Source organism: Acomys minous, assembly GCF_964271855.1.
Source record: "Acomys minous genome assembly, chromosome: 14".
In the NCBI taxonomy this organism is placed as follows: domain Eukaryota; kingdom Metazoa; phylum Chordata; class Mammalia; order Rodentia; family Muridae; genus Acomys; species Acomys minous.
The window spans coordinates 89060264-89076933 of NC_140496.1; the positions used below are offsets into that span (position 1 = coordinate 89060264).

A 16670-nucleotide genomic window follows, 5' to 3' on the forward strand; every position below is an offset into this window, starting at 1 on the left:
TTGATTTTTTTCTTTGCAAAACTGATGATGTCACTTTGGTTTTCATGTATAGTAATATACTACCTGTCCCTTGAAAAAGAAGTATAACAGGCGTGTTTTATGATCAAATACATATGTATATTATTAGTTTTTTATGCTTCAAAAGAAATATTATTTTGAGCTGTGGTGTTTGTCAGCTTGATAAGCTTTAGAATCAGAATGGAAATAGATGCCTGGGCCTATCTGGAGATAAGAAGACACACCCTACATTTGCATGGCACCACTACTAGACTGAGCAACAGAAGGGGACAGTGAACTGAGCATCCACTTTCTTTGCTCTGTGTTTGCTGTCTGTGAGTACAACAAGACCAGCTGCCTCAAGCTCCTGTCTTGTAACTTCCCAGCCAAAATGGACTGCACTGATCCAAAGTAGCCTCTTCCTTCCTAAGTTGCTTCTATCAGGTATTTTGACCAGTGACAAAGAAATGAACCCATAGAGAGAGTTGGTATGGGAGGTAGGGTCCATGCTGTGATGTACCCGAGCACATGGTTGGCCTTTGGAATTAGATTGTCAGAAGAATGTGGGTAACTTTGGAAATTCTGGCTAGATAGCTCTAAAATTCTGTAAGCATAGTTTTGCAAGGCATGCTGGGAGATGAGAAAACAAGAATGTAGAGAGAAATGTAGACAGTGACAATTTGGTTTCAAAGAGTGTCAAGGACATCAGGAACAGGGATGGGAACTGTATCAGTTACTTTTCTAGTGCAATGATAAAGGACCATGAACAAAAGCAACGTAAGAGCCGGAATTAAGAAATAATTGGCATCATCTTCATGAGTCAAGAACCATTGAGGGCTGAAGATGATGCTCCAGTGTTATAGAGTTTGGGTAGCAAACTGTCTCTGTCATCTTCTTATTTGGGAAGCTACTAACATGCACTCTCAGTGTACTCAGATAACCAATTTTATTCCTTCTCAAGTCTCTGATGGAGTTGAAGACCAGATAGTTTAGTTTTACAATGAGGCTTAGTTGTTTAGGGGTTAAGATGTTTTTAGATCTAGATAGATGTTTTAAGTTGATAATGACAAGATGTGATGGAGATTGGTTTACATTCAGAATTTTAGATGCACCAAGATAGGGAAGATGTTCTCTTCAAGGCTGTCAAATACAAATAACCAAAACACTAAGAATGTAACATTTATATAACCCTTGATTATGCCATGGTTCTTCTCACTGCAGGTAGTTTATTGTATATGTATGTAGTAATATAAAGGTATATGTAAAAAATAAAATATACTTAATAAAAAAGAATAATTGGCTGCTCTGGTAGAGGCTATCTCAGGACAGCATTCAGGACACAACATTGATACTGCTTACTGCTATCATCCAAGACTACATTAAAAGAGAGCAAAGTGATGAAAAAGTGTGCAGAAAGTGATGAAAAAAATATGCAGAGTGGCAAGGACAGAAATCTGAGTGAGTCTTAAGTTCCAGACAAGACAGTTTTGAAAGCAGTTGTAATCATGAAAGAGATTATTTCCATTACAGAGCAATTCAGTGCTCTGCTCTGAGACAACAGGAAAGAGACAGACACATGAGCTCCACTAAAAGTGAACATCTCGGATCATTTTTTACTGGGAAAAGTTACAGAGAACTCATTACTACAGATTAAGATTTGATCCCTAGGGAAACATGTTCTCTGGCATTAGTAAAAGAATCTTTGGATTAAGTATATATATATATGAGCTGGAAACATTCTAAATTTACGTATACATTTAAATCACTCAAGGATTACTAATATCAATTAAGCTACTGTGTGGTGTCAACCACCATGAATATCTCTGCAGAGGAGCATAAGAAAACATATCTACCCTCCAGCTGCTAGCAGCTAAATGGGGCATGCAGAATGCTAACCAGGCAGACACAACACAATGCTAAATCCCCCATTAAAGGCTATCAGGAGGAGTAAGATAAGAACTTAAGAGTACTTTTCTAGCCATCCATTTGCCTGCAAAGTTCATGATGTCATTGTTGTTAATAGCAGAGTAATAGTCCATTGTGTAAATGTATTGTATTTTCTTTATCCATTCTTTGGTGGAGGTTGTTTCTATTTTCTGGCTATTATGAATAAAGCTGCTACGAACATAGTAGACCAAGAGCCCTTGTGGTAAGGTGGAGCATCTTTTGGTTATATACCCAGGAGTGGTATAGCTGCAACATTATCCTGAGTGAGGGAACCCAGACCCAAAAAGACAAAAATAGTCTGTACTACTCACTTATAAGTGAATATTAGTCATAAAGTACAGGATAACCATGCTACAATCCACAGACTCAAAGAAGATAACTAACAAAGAAGGCCCAATGGGGGGATGCTTGAATCTTACTGAGAAGGGACAATAAAATAGACATTGTGGGTGGATAGATGGAGGGAACTGAGTGAGAGAGGGGATAGAGAAAGAAGCAGGAGAGATTAAGTGTAGGGAGGACAGAGGGAGAGAACTAGCAGAAAGAACAGGGGGTGAGCAATCTCTGGGATAATCTAGAAACCTAGGACAATGGAAACTTCTAGGAATCTATGAGGGTGACCATAGCTAAGACTCCTAGCTGAGTTGAACCAGCCAGTCAGAGTTCAGAAAGAGCTAGACATGGTGAGACTTTCAGCAGTAAGTCTCAGGGGCTGAAAACATCTAGGCCTAGATTAGATTATATGGAGGCTAGAAGCTTCCAGGATAGGGCCTAGGTTAACAGATGGAGGCAGTAAGCCTCTGAAAGGACAATTATTACCTCAGGGTAATAAAAGATACTTTAATAAACATCTGAGAGGTTCAACAAAGAGCTGATGGCAACAGATGCAGAGACCTACAGTGAAACATTAGACGGAACTCAGGGAATCTTGTAGAAGAGGGGGAAGAAAGATTGAAGAAGCCAGAGAGGTCAAGACCACTACAAGAAAATCTACAGAGCCCATAGAGGCTCACAGAGACTGAACCATTAACCCAAGAGCACGCATGGGATAGACCCCCTACACATATGTAACAGATGTGCAGCTTGGTCTTCATGTGGGACCCCTAGCAGTTAGAGCAGGGTCTGTCTCTGACTCTGTGGCTTACCTGAGATCCCTTTACCTTAACTGTGATGCCTTGCCTAGCCTTAATAGAAGAAGTTACACCTAGTTTTACTGCAGTGTGATATGCCAAGAGGGGGGTTGATATCCATAAGAAGTCTCCCCTTCTTTGAGGAGAAAGGAAAGGGGAATGGGGAGGTGATGCAAGAGGGAGGGACAGGAGGATAGGAGGGAGAGGAAGCAGGGACTGGGATATAAAGTACATTAATTCATTAATGGAAAAAACAAAGTACTAATAAAGGCTTCTTAGAGACTATCTCTAAGGTCTGATATATGAATAAACATTAAATACAAAAAGGGTGAAAGTGTTCCCAATGTACAGAAAGACTTGTACAAAGGTGTAGAACCACAATTGCCACCGTACGGGATAAATGTCAATGCAGTGGATCACCCTGCTGCTCAGTAAAGATAATGGAAGGCCACATAGAGGAAGAGTGTCAGTTACGTTTCTCGTTGCCATGACAACATACCTTACAAAAGTTGCTAAAGGAAAGAGTGGTTTATTTGGCTAATGGCTTGAGGGTGCAGCGCAACATGGTGAGGAGGGCATGTAGTGAAACCTGAGGCAGCTGATCTTGTGGTCCACACACTCACGAAACAGAGAGCAATAGATGCTCACGCTCACCCAGCCTTCACTCTTACTCAGTTAGAGTCCCAGGCCATTTCCCACTCCAATTCACCCAGTCTGACTTTGCAGAAATACTCAAAGGTTGGTCTCCTAGGTAACTGAAGATCCTGTTGACAACCAATAGTAACCATCACAGGTAGAAAGAAGAATCAGTCACTTCTATTTTACATCTGTCCTTGCCACTATGGCAAAGTTATCATCAAAACAGAATGAAGCGGAGAACATGATCAGATGTTAAGTCCATGAAAAAAAAAAAAAGAAGAAGAAGACATAAGATGCCATCTATGCATCTTAAATGCATTCAAGTTTACAGCCATACCTGCCTTACATTTGGAGGGGTCCAATGGTCTTACAGATGTTATCATGAATGATTGGCAGTAACTGCAGAATCACAGAGGAGCACAGTTTTGTCAGGAGATGCGATCTGAGTGAATAATCCCCGCTTCTCTCAGAGGGTAAAATGGTTAAGTTCTGGAAACTATTAGATCAGCAATGTTGATCTTTAATACATTCTCGAATAGATTACTCTAACAAGAAATTGAGAGTGCTTAGGAAATGATGGGTCTACCTCCCGGATCCAGTCTAAGTGCACTAAAAGCATTGCTACTAAATTAGCCTTATTTAATTTTCTGTAGGTTGAGTAGCCTGGGAAATTTCAGAAGGTTGAGAGGTAATATTTGTGTCTAGGTAAGGATTTTTATGAAATTACTCACGTGTCCTTGTGGAGAAGGGTAGAAACGGGACCGGCTGATAGAGGCTGGCAGAGTACAGCTGGGCTTGCAATTACTAATTTGATGTTTGCTGACAGGGACACTTCTTCTACTGTGTCTCATGGCTTTGTCCTCAGCCTTGTTTCAGTTACATTTTATAATCTAATATGGGCGAGGAGACATCAGTCTGGAAAGAGTAAACAGTTACATTGATAGAAACAGAATTCAGAAGAATTTTAGTAGCTAGACCAAAGCATGAAAAGTAGGCCATTGAGATTAAGCAGCAGATATGATCTACAGTTTTGGCTTTTATAATCTGTTATATAATAATATGTTTGGGTTTCAAAAGTTAATATGAAAGAAATAAAAGCAGAATTGGAAACAGAGCTAAGTACAAACTGAAAGTGTTCCCTCTCTCTCTCTCTCTCTCTCTCTCTCTCTCTCTCTCTCTCTCTCTCTCTCCAAAAATCAGAGCATGTCCAATATGAATAAAATGCTAATAAGAATGAATGATTTCTAACACATCATAGGGATTGACCATTGGTAAGACTCCCTACTGCTCCATACAAACTCTTTCCCCAACGCCATACCACCTACCTTAATATGAGCAATAAATAATTCATACATGGACCTCAGTTGACCTTAACTTCAAGTGGAAACTGTGAGCAGCAAAGGCCAAGGAAACAGGAAAAAAAATCCATCTTCCTTTGGACTCTAATTGGTTCAATTAGCCCAGACCTAGGCTTATCAGTGTATGGCATGCCTCTAGTTTTAGGGATTGGTTCAGACGTAGCCAATTGATGTAAATCTCACTGTTTTTTCCCCCAGCAGTTAATGGGAGGCAACCTGCCTCTCTTGCTGAATGAGGCATCAGGCAGCACTAATTGCTGCTGGCAGCCATCCAAGGACAAGGAGGGGAGTCAGTCTGGAGGGAAAGTTAACATAGAGGTAGAGCCAGAGAAGAGCAAACCACAGCCAGAACCCTGACTGAACTGTCTAAATGGCTCTGAGGAGTTTCCAGCCCAACTTTAAGTCAACTTGAGGCTGCTTTCCTCTCACCTTTGGCTGAAAGCCTTTTAAGAGATTCAAGGGCAAACTTCTAATACAAAGAGTCTTGTCAAAACAAGGGGGCACTATGCCACAGAAGGAAGCAGCGAACAGAAAGCCTCTAAGGACCATGTGAGTTGTTTAGGATGCCTGTCCCAGGGAAGAGGGCATTGTGCAGTGTTTACTACTTGGTAATTCAAGGCCAAGATTAATGCTGTGGATCTGTGACAAGGCAAATTGTGATTTGATGCAAAACACCAAGAAACACTCTAATTTTTAAAGGCATTGTGTTACAGGCATCTGCTTAGCAATTAGTGGGAGAGCTGAAGCAAAGAATCATGAGCCCTATCTGAAAGTTCTGTGCAGCCCCAGGTTTTGTCATCTCTTAGCATTTACGTGTAGGCAAGGTAGCTACTTCCTAAAGAGAGAGGGACACCAACCTTGCTTTCTCTTTATGTCCTGAGTGATGTTTGCATGGGCCTGTACTTCCATCTGAAGGGTGAATGGGACAGAATTAGTGCCTTCTCAAACTGCTTCTATCTCTGAAAATATTTTGTTTTGTCTTTTCATTTTTTGCCACACAAAAGAAATCACCAGAACTGCCTTCGCCAGGCTCATGGCCTGCTGCTCTTCATAACAATAAAATCTACAAAACTGGTAATTCAGACACCAGCCTCTCATACTGTTATTATCACCATTACCCTGAGGAATCTCCTTGGAAAACACTCAGATCTAATGCTGGAGATGCTGTGTGCATATTTCAGACACGGACTCTTCTGTGAGTTATCATCAAAACCTCAGTGACTCAACAAGAATTTATTGAGCACTTATGTTCCAGAGCCTGTGCTCAGCGTGGTGATGGCAGAAACCTGACCTGTCTGGCTTTGTCTAACGCACAGAGTAAATCAAGAGATTCCGCGCAGGACATTCTCTGCTTTTCAGGCTTCATAACCCTTTTCTTTTCTTTGCTCTTAATGCTGAGTCTAGGCTATGGCCAAGATTCTCAATATAGGAGAAATATGATGGGGAGGGATAAGTGGTCATTTTGAGTGCCCATTGGATTCTTTTGAGAAATCCAGAAAGATCCTTTAAATTAAAGCTGTAAACCTATTTTGTTCTATGCACTTATGTAGTGTTCTATAGTACTATTTTTAAAACAGGCACATATTTTTTATTTTAACTTATCTAAATGTGCCCCACTCTGAAGACTAATAATTAAGCAATACAAACTAGGCACCATAGAGTTGGGGAGAAGAAGGAAAACTCAAAGTTGAATGGTTAGGGAGTGGAAGGTGGGAAGGAAGGCAGGAAGGAAGTGGAGGGTAATGGAAGAAGTTGAATACAGCAAATTCTCAAAGAATTAATAAGAATACTGTTTTAAAAGAAAATATAAGTTATCAAAATATAACTTACAATCTTCTGGATGTTTAATAAATTCCTGTTGCTTCTCATCACTGTACATGTACACAGAAAACATAGGATATAGAAAACATCTTTTGTTTCTGGGGCTTTGTCAATGCAGGACCCAAATTCCATGGGTAAACTTTTGAGCTGCTCTACCTGGGGCATGCCTTGGGAGCATAGAGGGGGTGAGGGGAAACAAAGAGGGAGGGATAGGGAAGTTAAAATGAAGAAAATGGCTCTTAGCCTTGAAGGAGAGATTGAAATTTAGTATGTTCAGAAGAATGCTTCTTCAGCGAGGCAAAAACAGTGTTTGGGAGGTTCAGAGGCAACAGGAATCCAGATGTCTGTAAGGATAGTGATGGTTTTGGATAAAGGAGTCAGAGTTTCATGGGAAAGAATGTCAGGTTTTCAGGGTATGCCTAGAATTTGACACATCTTAAAGCCAAGGGAGTAGTTTATTATTGTGCAAGGTTTGAAGTGAGCGGACTTACACTGCTTTTTGAGCACGGGGTAACAGAAATAATGCTCGAGGAGGTAGATTTTATCAGTGAACTATAGCAAGAATTGGAGTATCAGAGTCTTGCCAAGAATGCATTATAGAAATCCCCATGAGAGTGATGGTGTCAGGACGTAGGCTAAACGATTAATGGAAGATTTAAAATTGTGTGTGAGACATTTTGAAGAATAAAGAAGTTTGTTAGTTCATCAGATACAAGTAATTTGCGCAGTTTTGTTTGCTTGTTTGGTGTGTATTCATTCAGCACCTGTGTCTAATTGTCATCTGAGATTCATTTTGTGTGTGTGCATATTTGTGCTATGTGTATATCCTGTCTCTCCTAGTGAATTATGGCATTCATGTGTTCTTCCTGTGAACAGCAAGCTCTGAGTCTCCAGTCCTACTTTATGGAGATGAGAAGTAGAAAGGGAAAAGAGGAAATATTTAACATGAAGATTTCCAGCCAAGCTGACCAAAGTGTCAGCCTTTTGGACACACTCACCAATGAGGATGATTGACTTTTGGCAAGGGCTAGTCTTGCATGGTAAACTGTAAAGCTGATGTGAAAATTAAACACCCATCAACTCCCTAGCTAGAACTCAACAAATGAGTTCATTTTAAGAATAGGGTGAGAATTTGAAAGAAATTATCAAAAGTCATATCAAACTGTCCATAAGACAAAATAATAGAATTTTGTTTAATAACCCTTTACATCTTGAAGTGTAAAGGGATATTAGTTAAACTGCTTTTTTTTTTTCCTTTTTGTCTTGGGTGGTTTGTGTAAATAGCTTTCTTCTCATCCTATTGGAATGTCATTAGAGACATCAGACATTGGCATGTAGTTTGCCCTCTGTATTATACATGGCTTACTTTGCCTGTGCATTTGGACTATGCATATGATTAATAATTTAAATGTTCAATATGCTGCAAAATGTTCAATTCATTTTGCAAATCCAATAAGAAAGTAAAGATGCTACCATCTATTACTTATTTCTACAATCAGTCATGTTGATGAGGGAACAACTACCTTTGGAGAAAATACTACTAAAATAGACCATTGGATGGAAACAGTGATGCAAGTGGCATTGGGATACTTGAAAACTTTGGGTGTAGATGAATTTGTAAAAATTTTGTCATATATAACTGGACCTCTAAATGGTCCTCAGGATTAATCATATTGTGTAATACATAACACAATAAAACATCTGGCTGTGAGATAAACCAATCTTTGCTGCAGGAAAAAAAAAGCATGAGCATAAGTGTAGTTAGTTTTGAGCTTTAAAGTTAGGAAATGGGCATGCTTCTTTTCTTTTTTCTTTTTTTAATTTTTATTTTTTATTTAATTGATTTATTCAGATTACAACTAAATTGTTATCCCATCATTTGTATCCTCCCGTTCCTCCCTTCCTCCCGCTTTCACCCTATTCCCCTCCCCTAGGTCTAAGACCAAGGGGGACCTCCTCTCCGACTATGGTCATAGGCTATCAAGTTTCATCTTGGTAACCTGCTTACTCTTTCTTTGAGTGTGGATGGCTTCTTTTCATGGGATCTGTGTACTCAGCCAATAAGAGACAAGAATTGTCACCTATGTAGAATTAAATAGGTGATGCAAAATAAGGGATTCTTCATGTCTGTTGAGAGACAAGAAATCGAAATGGTCATTTTGGACATGTAGAGGAGTTAACTGACCACTAAAATATAGAGTTGTAAGGGGCACAGAAAATAGCTTTCATAAATTTAATGACTGTAGATACATATTTTCTCCGGGATGCTTGCACAAAGTTGGAACTTTAGGTAAAGAGCTAGATTCACTTGGGACTGGAATTATTTTTTTTTTAATTTTTAATTTTATTAATTTATTCAGATTACAAGTCAATTGTTATCCCATCACTTGTATCCTCCCATTCCTCTCACCCCCCCCCCCCCCGCTTTCACTCTATTCCCCTCCCCTACATCTATGACTAAAGGGGACCTCCTCCCCCTCTATATGGTCGAAGGCTATCAAGTCTTATCTTGGTAGCCACCTTTTTCTTTCTTTGAGTGCCGCCAGGCCTCCCCACCAAGGGGAGGTAGTCAAATATGGAGCACCAGAGCTCATGTCAAATCAGTCATTTTGATTTTCATTTCTCTGATGACTAAAGATGTTGAGCATTTCTTTAAGTGTTTCTCAGGCATTCGAAAAACAATCCTATACAATAAAAGATCCTCTGGAGGAATTTCCATGTCTCCATGATCTCAAGCTGTACTATAGAGCAACAGTAATTAAAACAGCATGGTACTAGCACAGAAACAGGCTGGTTGATCAATGGAATCTAATCAAATACCCAGAAATGAATCCACACACATATGGTCTATTGATTTTTGACAAAGAAGCCAAATCTATTCAATGGAAAAAGGATAGCATCTTCAACAAATGGTGCTGGTCTAACTGGATGTCTACATGTAGAAAAATGCAATTGGACCCATATTTGTCATCATGCACAAAACTCAAGTGCAAGTGGATTAAAGACCTCAACATAAAACCAGAGACACTAGATTGGTTAGAAGAAAAAGTGGGGAAGAACTTGGAACACATTGGCACAGGAGACAACCTCCTGAACAGAACACCAACAGCCCAGGCTTTATGGTCAACAATTAATAAATGGGACCTCATGAGGCTGAGAAGCTTCTGTAAGGCAGGGGACACTGTCAACAGAACAAAGCAGTAGCCTACAGACTGGGAAAAGATTTTCACCAACCCTGCATCTGACAAAGGTCTAATATCCAAAATATATAAAGAACTCAAGAAATTAAACATCACCAAACCAAAGAACCCAATTGAGAAATGGGGCTCAGAACTAAACAGGGACTGGAATTCTATGAGGAAAGAAAGACTGGGGAATAAAGGGGAAGGAGCTACAGTGTATATAAGGGAGTGGGTAGTAGTGAGACAATGCTCCTTGAAGAATGAAATGCCATGCTGTGGTAGAACAATTAATTAGAAGAGTAGAAGTATTTTTAAAGGCCAGATAGGTGCTTGTGACCAAACTGGGGGAGTGGTATTTGAAAGTGAGAGTTGGGTAATGAAGCCATTACTGGAAAAGACAAACTCTGCTGTGCGTTTAGGAAAGCAGATGGTGGGAAGAGATGACATCAAGGAAATGAGAACATTTGATATTGGCACATTTTCTATACCACCATCTAAAGTTACTAAGACTGGCAAAAGGACCAGGAATGAAGAAAAGACAACAATCTAATGAATGGTCCATTCAATAAATGATGAATCACAATGGACTATGATTAAAAACTAGGCTGTAGCATTGTTTGTGAGCAGTTGTCTTCCCAGAACCACAAATACAGCAGGAAAATAGGCACAGGGCATATGTACATTATAGTGATGTGAAAATTGATCCAGAGAAGTCTCTAGTGCCAAGTAATTATATAGAAATTTAGATACCAGAAGCCTATATTTTCACCTGATAGATTACCTCTCCTCTCTCAACTTATGAAATGCTGAAGATAAAAGAGCTGCCTACCATTTGAGAAAGCTTCATAAAAAGATGTTACCTAGGAGAAGATCAAACTCAGATCAGCTCTGAGAAAATGCTGACAAGAGCATTGGTTATTAGCAGGTTAGGGGGGCCTGGAGACTACAAGAGTCCAGGGGAGAGAGACAGTCTGAGTCACACTCAGTGGTTTGTACACAGTGCAGAGTTAAATTAAATGGTGGCATTGTGGTAGACAAATAGGAATTCAAGCTGGTCCTGCCCAGTCAGGTAAGTAATGATAAGAGGGATAAAGACATGGATCCTGGTTATGTCTCTTCTCTGGTTGTTCTCACGTAGTCTTTCAAAAGATGGATGTATGGGGGGGGGGCTAGAGAGGTAGCCCAGTGGTAAGGAGCACTGGCTGCTCCTCCAGAGGTCCTGAGTTCAACTCTAAGCAACCACATAGTGCCTCACAACCATCTGTAACGGAATCTGATGTCCTCTTCTCTCATGTAAGCACATATGCAAGTAGAACGCTCATATACATAAATAAATCTTTTTTAAAAATGAATGTAGATATCAGATACTATATCTTTCCTGTGGCTATAAGGGAGCCCAAGGAACCATGGCCCAGTCAGATGCCAGAAACCAACCAAGAAATTGCTATGAAGTAACTGTGTAGTGCCAAAACTGAATCCTAACAGCCACCCCACAGCTGCAAGCTGATGTTAAAATATAGTACATTTTTCAAAGCACCTTTATTTCTAGCCCAAGAAACCTATCCTAATACTTTGTGATCTTATTGTATATTTTCATATTAATTTACTTGCCCCACTCAAATGAGTAGGATGTACATTTTCTTACCAATGCAGCAGTGACTGTATCTCTAGATCTATCTATGAATCCGGTTCTATTTACATCTAAATATATCACCTGCCTTTGGGGGTTATATTAGAAGTTAAGTTGCCAGAGTAGATTTATTGGCAGTGATCATATCTGACTTCAAAGCTTTGCTCTCTGTGCTGGCCACCCCTGTGCCTGCTTATCAGGATGAATCAAGATTGTGTTTTTAAAAAGTGCAGCTCAGGGGCTAGCAAAGTTCAAGTTCACAGCTGTCATGGGCATCTTTACTCTCCTTCCCAGTTGGGGGGATTGGTGCTTGGACTGTGGAGTGCATCAGCTTTGAAATATTGATGTTCTAGTATACTATGCTTAGACTATTAGAGTTCATGGGGTCCCTTTTTGTCATAGTTTAATTCAGTGAACAAAGAGATGGTTCTAAGCTGTAGGAATTTGTCAGTGGTTACTTCCTGCAGGTACATTTTCAGCCCCATTTATTTTTTTTTATTTTTTTATTCATTTATTCTTATTACATCTCAATGGTTATCCCATCCCTTGTATCCTCCCATTCCTCCCTCCCTCCCATTTTCCCCTTACTCCCCTCCCCTGTGACTGTGACTGAGGGGGACTTCCTCCCCCTGTATATGCTCATAGGGTATCAAGTCTCTTCTTGGTAGCCTGCTATCCTTCCTCTGAGTGCCACCAGGTCTCAGCCCCGTTTATATCACAACTCCCTGTTTACACAGGCAAGACTTGCTTAGTTTGTAGACAGTTTAGAGTGGCTTCTTGTCATACTCTGAGCTATGCTTAGGAAAGGCAGTGACATCATGTGATTGAACATAAAAAAAAGAGGCCATCTTCTGGTCAGGTAACTGTGGTTAATGAGTGGGAAAACAAGGCTCCGAAGAAGGTGCTTCGGTTCTTTATAGGACCTCCTGGAATTAATGAGGCTGTGTTAGGGATAGAAGCAGGCACTAGACAACTTACTGAGACATTTCCCACAGTACATGCATGACTCAGTCAACAATGCCAATGCTGTAAAAGTTTCTGTTTTCTCAGCAACTTAGAAATTGTACATTTCTTTACTGTTACCCCCTCGGGTAGCTGCTGTATTTCCACATGTTTATACATATTACACCATGCCTGGTTGAAGGTGGCAGCTTTGGGGATTTAGAAAGCTCTGAGAAAACGGCAAAAGATGGAGAAGTTTGTACTTGTTCCCCTTTCTTGTCACTTTCCCTTGACTGCATACACAATTTAACAAATAGTGCCGTTCAAACCAAGGAATAAGCTGGCAGTAAATTGGTAGGGTAGGTGTATTTAGTGGGCTTTAGCTAAGCCTGTGAGGTAAGGGTTTCCAGAATCTCACCCTCAACCACACAGGAAATGATTGCCCATTGATACAGGTTTCACCCAAATAAACTACTGGGCAGGAATCAGAAAAATGGGATGCTTAGTAATTCTGTTGTTTTAGGAGGGCTGGTTTTGACTCCAAAATCCCTTACTCTCCTGGCATGCCTGAACCCACACCATCTGCTTTTACCCATCTTCCTACCATTTTGCCCCAAATCCGCCGTGTTCCTGGTGTCTTCCAGCCCAGCTCACCAGCAAACCATCTGACTTCACTTTTCTAAGAAGTTTCAGCTTGGGACGCTACTTCACTTTGTTCTTTGCTATCAGTGAAGGGGGAGGCCTCATGAGCTCATCGCCCACACTTGACGAAACCGTGATCATGTGCAGGTAAGCACAGCTACAGTGAATTCATGATTCAACAGCTGTACCATGTAAAGAGTACATTGTTTTATAGAATTCCTCCCCAAATTCCGGCTCTTATATTAATTCTGCCCTCTTTCCCACAATGGTTCCTTAGCCTTGGAGCACGTGATATAGAAGTTCCATCTAGGGTCAAGCTTCAGAAGTCATTTATTGAGCCTCTGCACTAACCACGGCCTGCTGCAAAAATAATCTTCTTGATGGAGAAGGACTAAACTATGGGTATAGACATAAGCATTTAGAAGGCAGTTTGGCATGTCTATTTAGTAAGACAATAGTAGCAAATTCTCCCCTGGGGTCTCTGACCTGCCCAGCGAAGGGCTTTTGACCAAGTTTACAGTAACAGGCATGAGTTCCCTTCTATGGAATTGGCCTCAAATGCAACCAAAATACAATTTGTTGTTTCCTTAATAGTAACAAGTGCTAGTGGGCATATTTTGTCAGAGACCGTTCAGTATTTCATGGGGTCTACAGGTAGGTAAGACTGTTGACCTTTCTTCTCCATCTGCTTACATAGTTTGTTCAATGCCATGAAAGCTAGCAAGCAGGGAGGGATCTTCCAGCTCAGACGCAGCTTGATTTCTCATTGTACCGCAATCCAACTGTGTAATGTTTTCAGCAACAGAGTGTTACAATCTATTTCTGTCGGGTAGCCAGAAGCATTGGCAATAACCTATAATGTTTGAGGGCCTCTTTGGCCACCCTAAGCAACAACTCACAGGACAGTATCTCGCCCCTGCCACTTGCATTTTTGTTAAATAACTTTGGGCTTTGGGGGAAGAAAAATCACCTCCCATGCACACTGCCTCAGTCTAAAGCTGGTTTTTTTTTTTTAAATTCTAAACTATGATTTTAATAGAATTACAGCATAGGTTTTCATAGGTATTTTTCACCTATCTTTGACTGACCTCCCCCCTGTCCCCTCACCTACATCCTCTCTCAAGCCTCTGTACCCCAATTATTTTACCCACCTTTACTTCCGTATCGTTTATGTTATGTCATCCCCACTTCTTTTGTTGTCGTTGTTGTCTGTTTGTTTGTTTTGTTTTCGAGACAGAGTTTCTCTGAGTAGCTCTGGGTGTTTTGGACCCACTTTGTAGACCCGGCTGGCCTCAAACTCAGAGATCCACCTGCCTCTGCCTTTCTGAGTTCTGGGATTACAGGCACCTGGCACCATGCCCAGCTATCCCCATTTATTCAGGCCCTGTTTTTATAGCACCTCACACTTCTTATGGCTTCTCTCTGGCTTTCTGTCCTTTATAAACACTCATATCAAACAGTGATCTAAGAATTCAAAGCCAGGATATATATACGAGAGAGAACATGTAGTTATTTCTTTACCTGTGCTTGGGTTATCTCACTCAATATGATTTTCCTACACATAATTTCAGTTTTTTTTTTTTTACAACTGAATAAAGTTCCATCTTATACACACACCATAATTTCATTATCTCTTCATTGGTTGGTAGACATCTATAGCCTAGAATTCTTGAAACATTTTTTCAGGACATAGAATGATAATTTCCTTCTCAGACTTGCTAATGTTATTTTCTTCATCTTGTTGTTTCAGCTCAGTATTTCTACTTCTATATGGGCTATCTGGTGTGAGTCTTAATTAGTGGGGATAATGATATTTTTAATTCATTTTATTCTATTGTGTGAATCAAGTAGACTTCCCACAGTAACTCTTTGACCTGAAAAGCTGTGTCCCAGCTCTTAAAGTATCTTGGGATGGCTCTCTCTTAAGAAAACCTCTGCTCTTAGGTCAAGAGTCATAACCAAAGAGATAACTCACCTAGTATAAATACACTACTTATTCGCCCATGTTCCACAAGGTCTAGGGCTTTGGTTCTCAAACTTTCAAGCCTATTTTCAGATTAGTGTACATCTTTGTGTAGTATCTGGCCCAGCTTACACTCCTTAGCCTGATCAGAGGTTGTTGGGACAGATATGGCAACACTTAATCTGCCCATGTGCAGGGCTCTGGTAAAAAAGAGAAGCCTACCTGTCAGTTACTAATTCCAGAGTTATTCAAGCAAGGTTGGCCCAAAACAGAGATGCCTTAGATTCAGGCAACTCTTGTTCTTTCTTATAGGGTAGACAGAAAATTATAATAAAATAACGATCTCCCCTTAATGATAAAATCTTAAATAATAAAAAAAAGTCTAGTATGAAAATTGTAATTACTGTGAAGATTATTGTTGTTTGGTTAGAAACTGGTGATTTTTGAACATCCTAAGAATGCTGTTTACCCTTTTTCATAAGAGATTTCTCACAGATACTTGCTATTTTTCTGTGGATATTCTCCTAAAACTTATACTAGGCTAGAGAGTGATTTTAAAGAAGCTTTATGCCAAAGTTCCAGAAGTTCTACACAGTTATGCTGAATATCTCTGAAACTATAAAATAGAAAAGCTTACAACTTGAAAGCAAAATATGGGCCTGTTATGATCTTAGTATTTTGTGTTCAGAGTAGGAGGATAGCTCTGGATTAAGTTTTATGAAACAGCCAGTGCCTTCTATCTGAGGAGACAAGAGAGAAGTGTTGTATCCTTATTTAAAAGGATTATCCACTTTCTCCTTTTATTGTGATGTATGTCTATGCTGTATGTGTTGTATAACACCATGCCTCTTTTTCTGGGGAGATGTGAACAAACATCAACTTACCTGAGATTTCTATCTGATGATAGACCAAAATAAGAATTCTACCAAAGTCCAACTGAGTGAACCAATGAATTTTCCTAAAGTCACTTACAAAAATATGAGCTAGTGGCTATCTTCAGGTGCAGAAATTACTCAAAGGCAACTGCAACACCAAAATCCCACCCTAGTATGGGTGATGGCTCACCAAGGCTAGAAACCAGGAGGTTATTGCACAGCTTACAGACAGATCAACATGTTGGGGTGTATCTCAGGCAGCTCAGGTAGTCCAAGTGTCTTTTAAGGTGTTAAGGTTATTTGCCCCCTTTGAGACTGCTTGGATAGTCTCTGAAGGTGTCTTTTAGCAGTCCTGGTTGTTTATATATACTTGGAAGAGAAGAGACCTAGTGAATTTGATCAGTTTTAGGAACTTCTTGAAGTTACTGAGTTGTTTGCTTCTCGAGGTTTAATGAACTTCCCTGGAGGATAGAGTGCAGCAACTCCCTTAGGACATCCTGTTCCTTAATGAGATTTCCTCACAATAGAATGTTTTGTTTCATAG

At 40.1% G+C, this 16670-nt stretch overlaps 1 long non-coding RNA gene across 2 annotated transcripts in view; it reads right to left on the reverse strand.

Moving 5' to 3' along the window:
* The window catches only part of LOC311583562, a 161650-nt gene that overhangs the window by 29048 nt on the left and 115932 nt on the right, over positions 1 to 16670 (reverse strand). The window contains exon 1 of one of the 2 annotated variants that reach the window (XR_014774581.1): positions 4445 to 4528. The exons of the other annotated variant lie outside the window; for it this stretch is intronic. This is a non-coding gene — a long non-coding RNA (uncharacterized lncRNA). Of the gene's footprint in view, positions 1 to 4444; positions 4529 to 16670 lie in introns of those variants that run through there. 2 annotated transcript variants of the gene reach the window in all.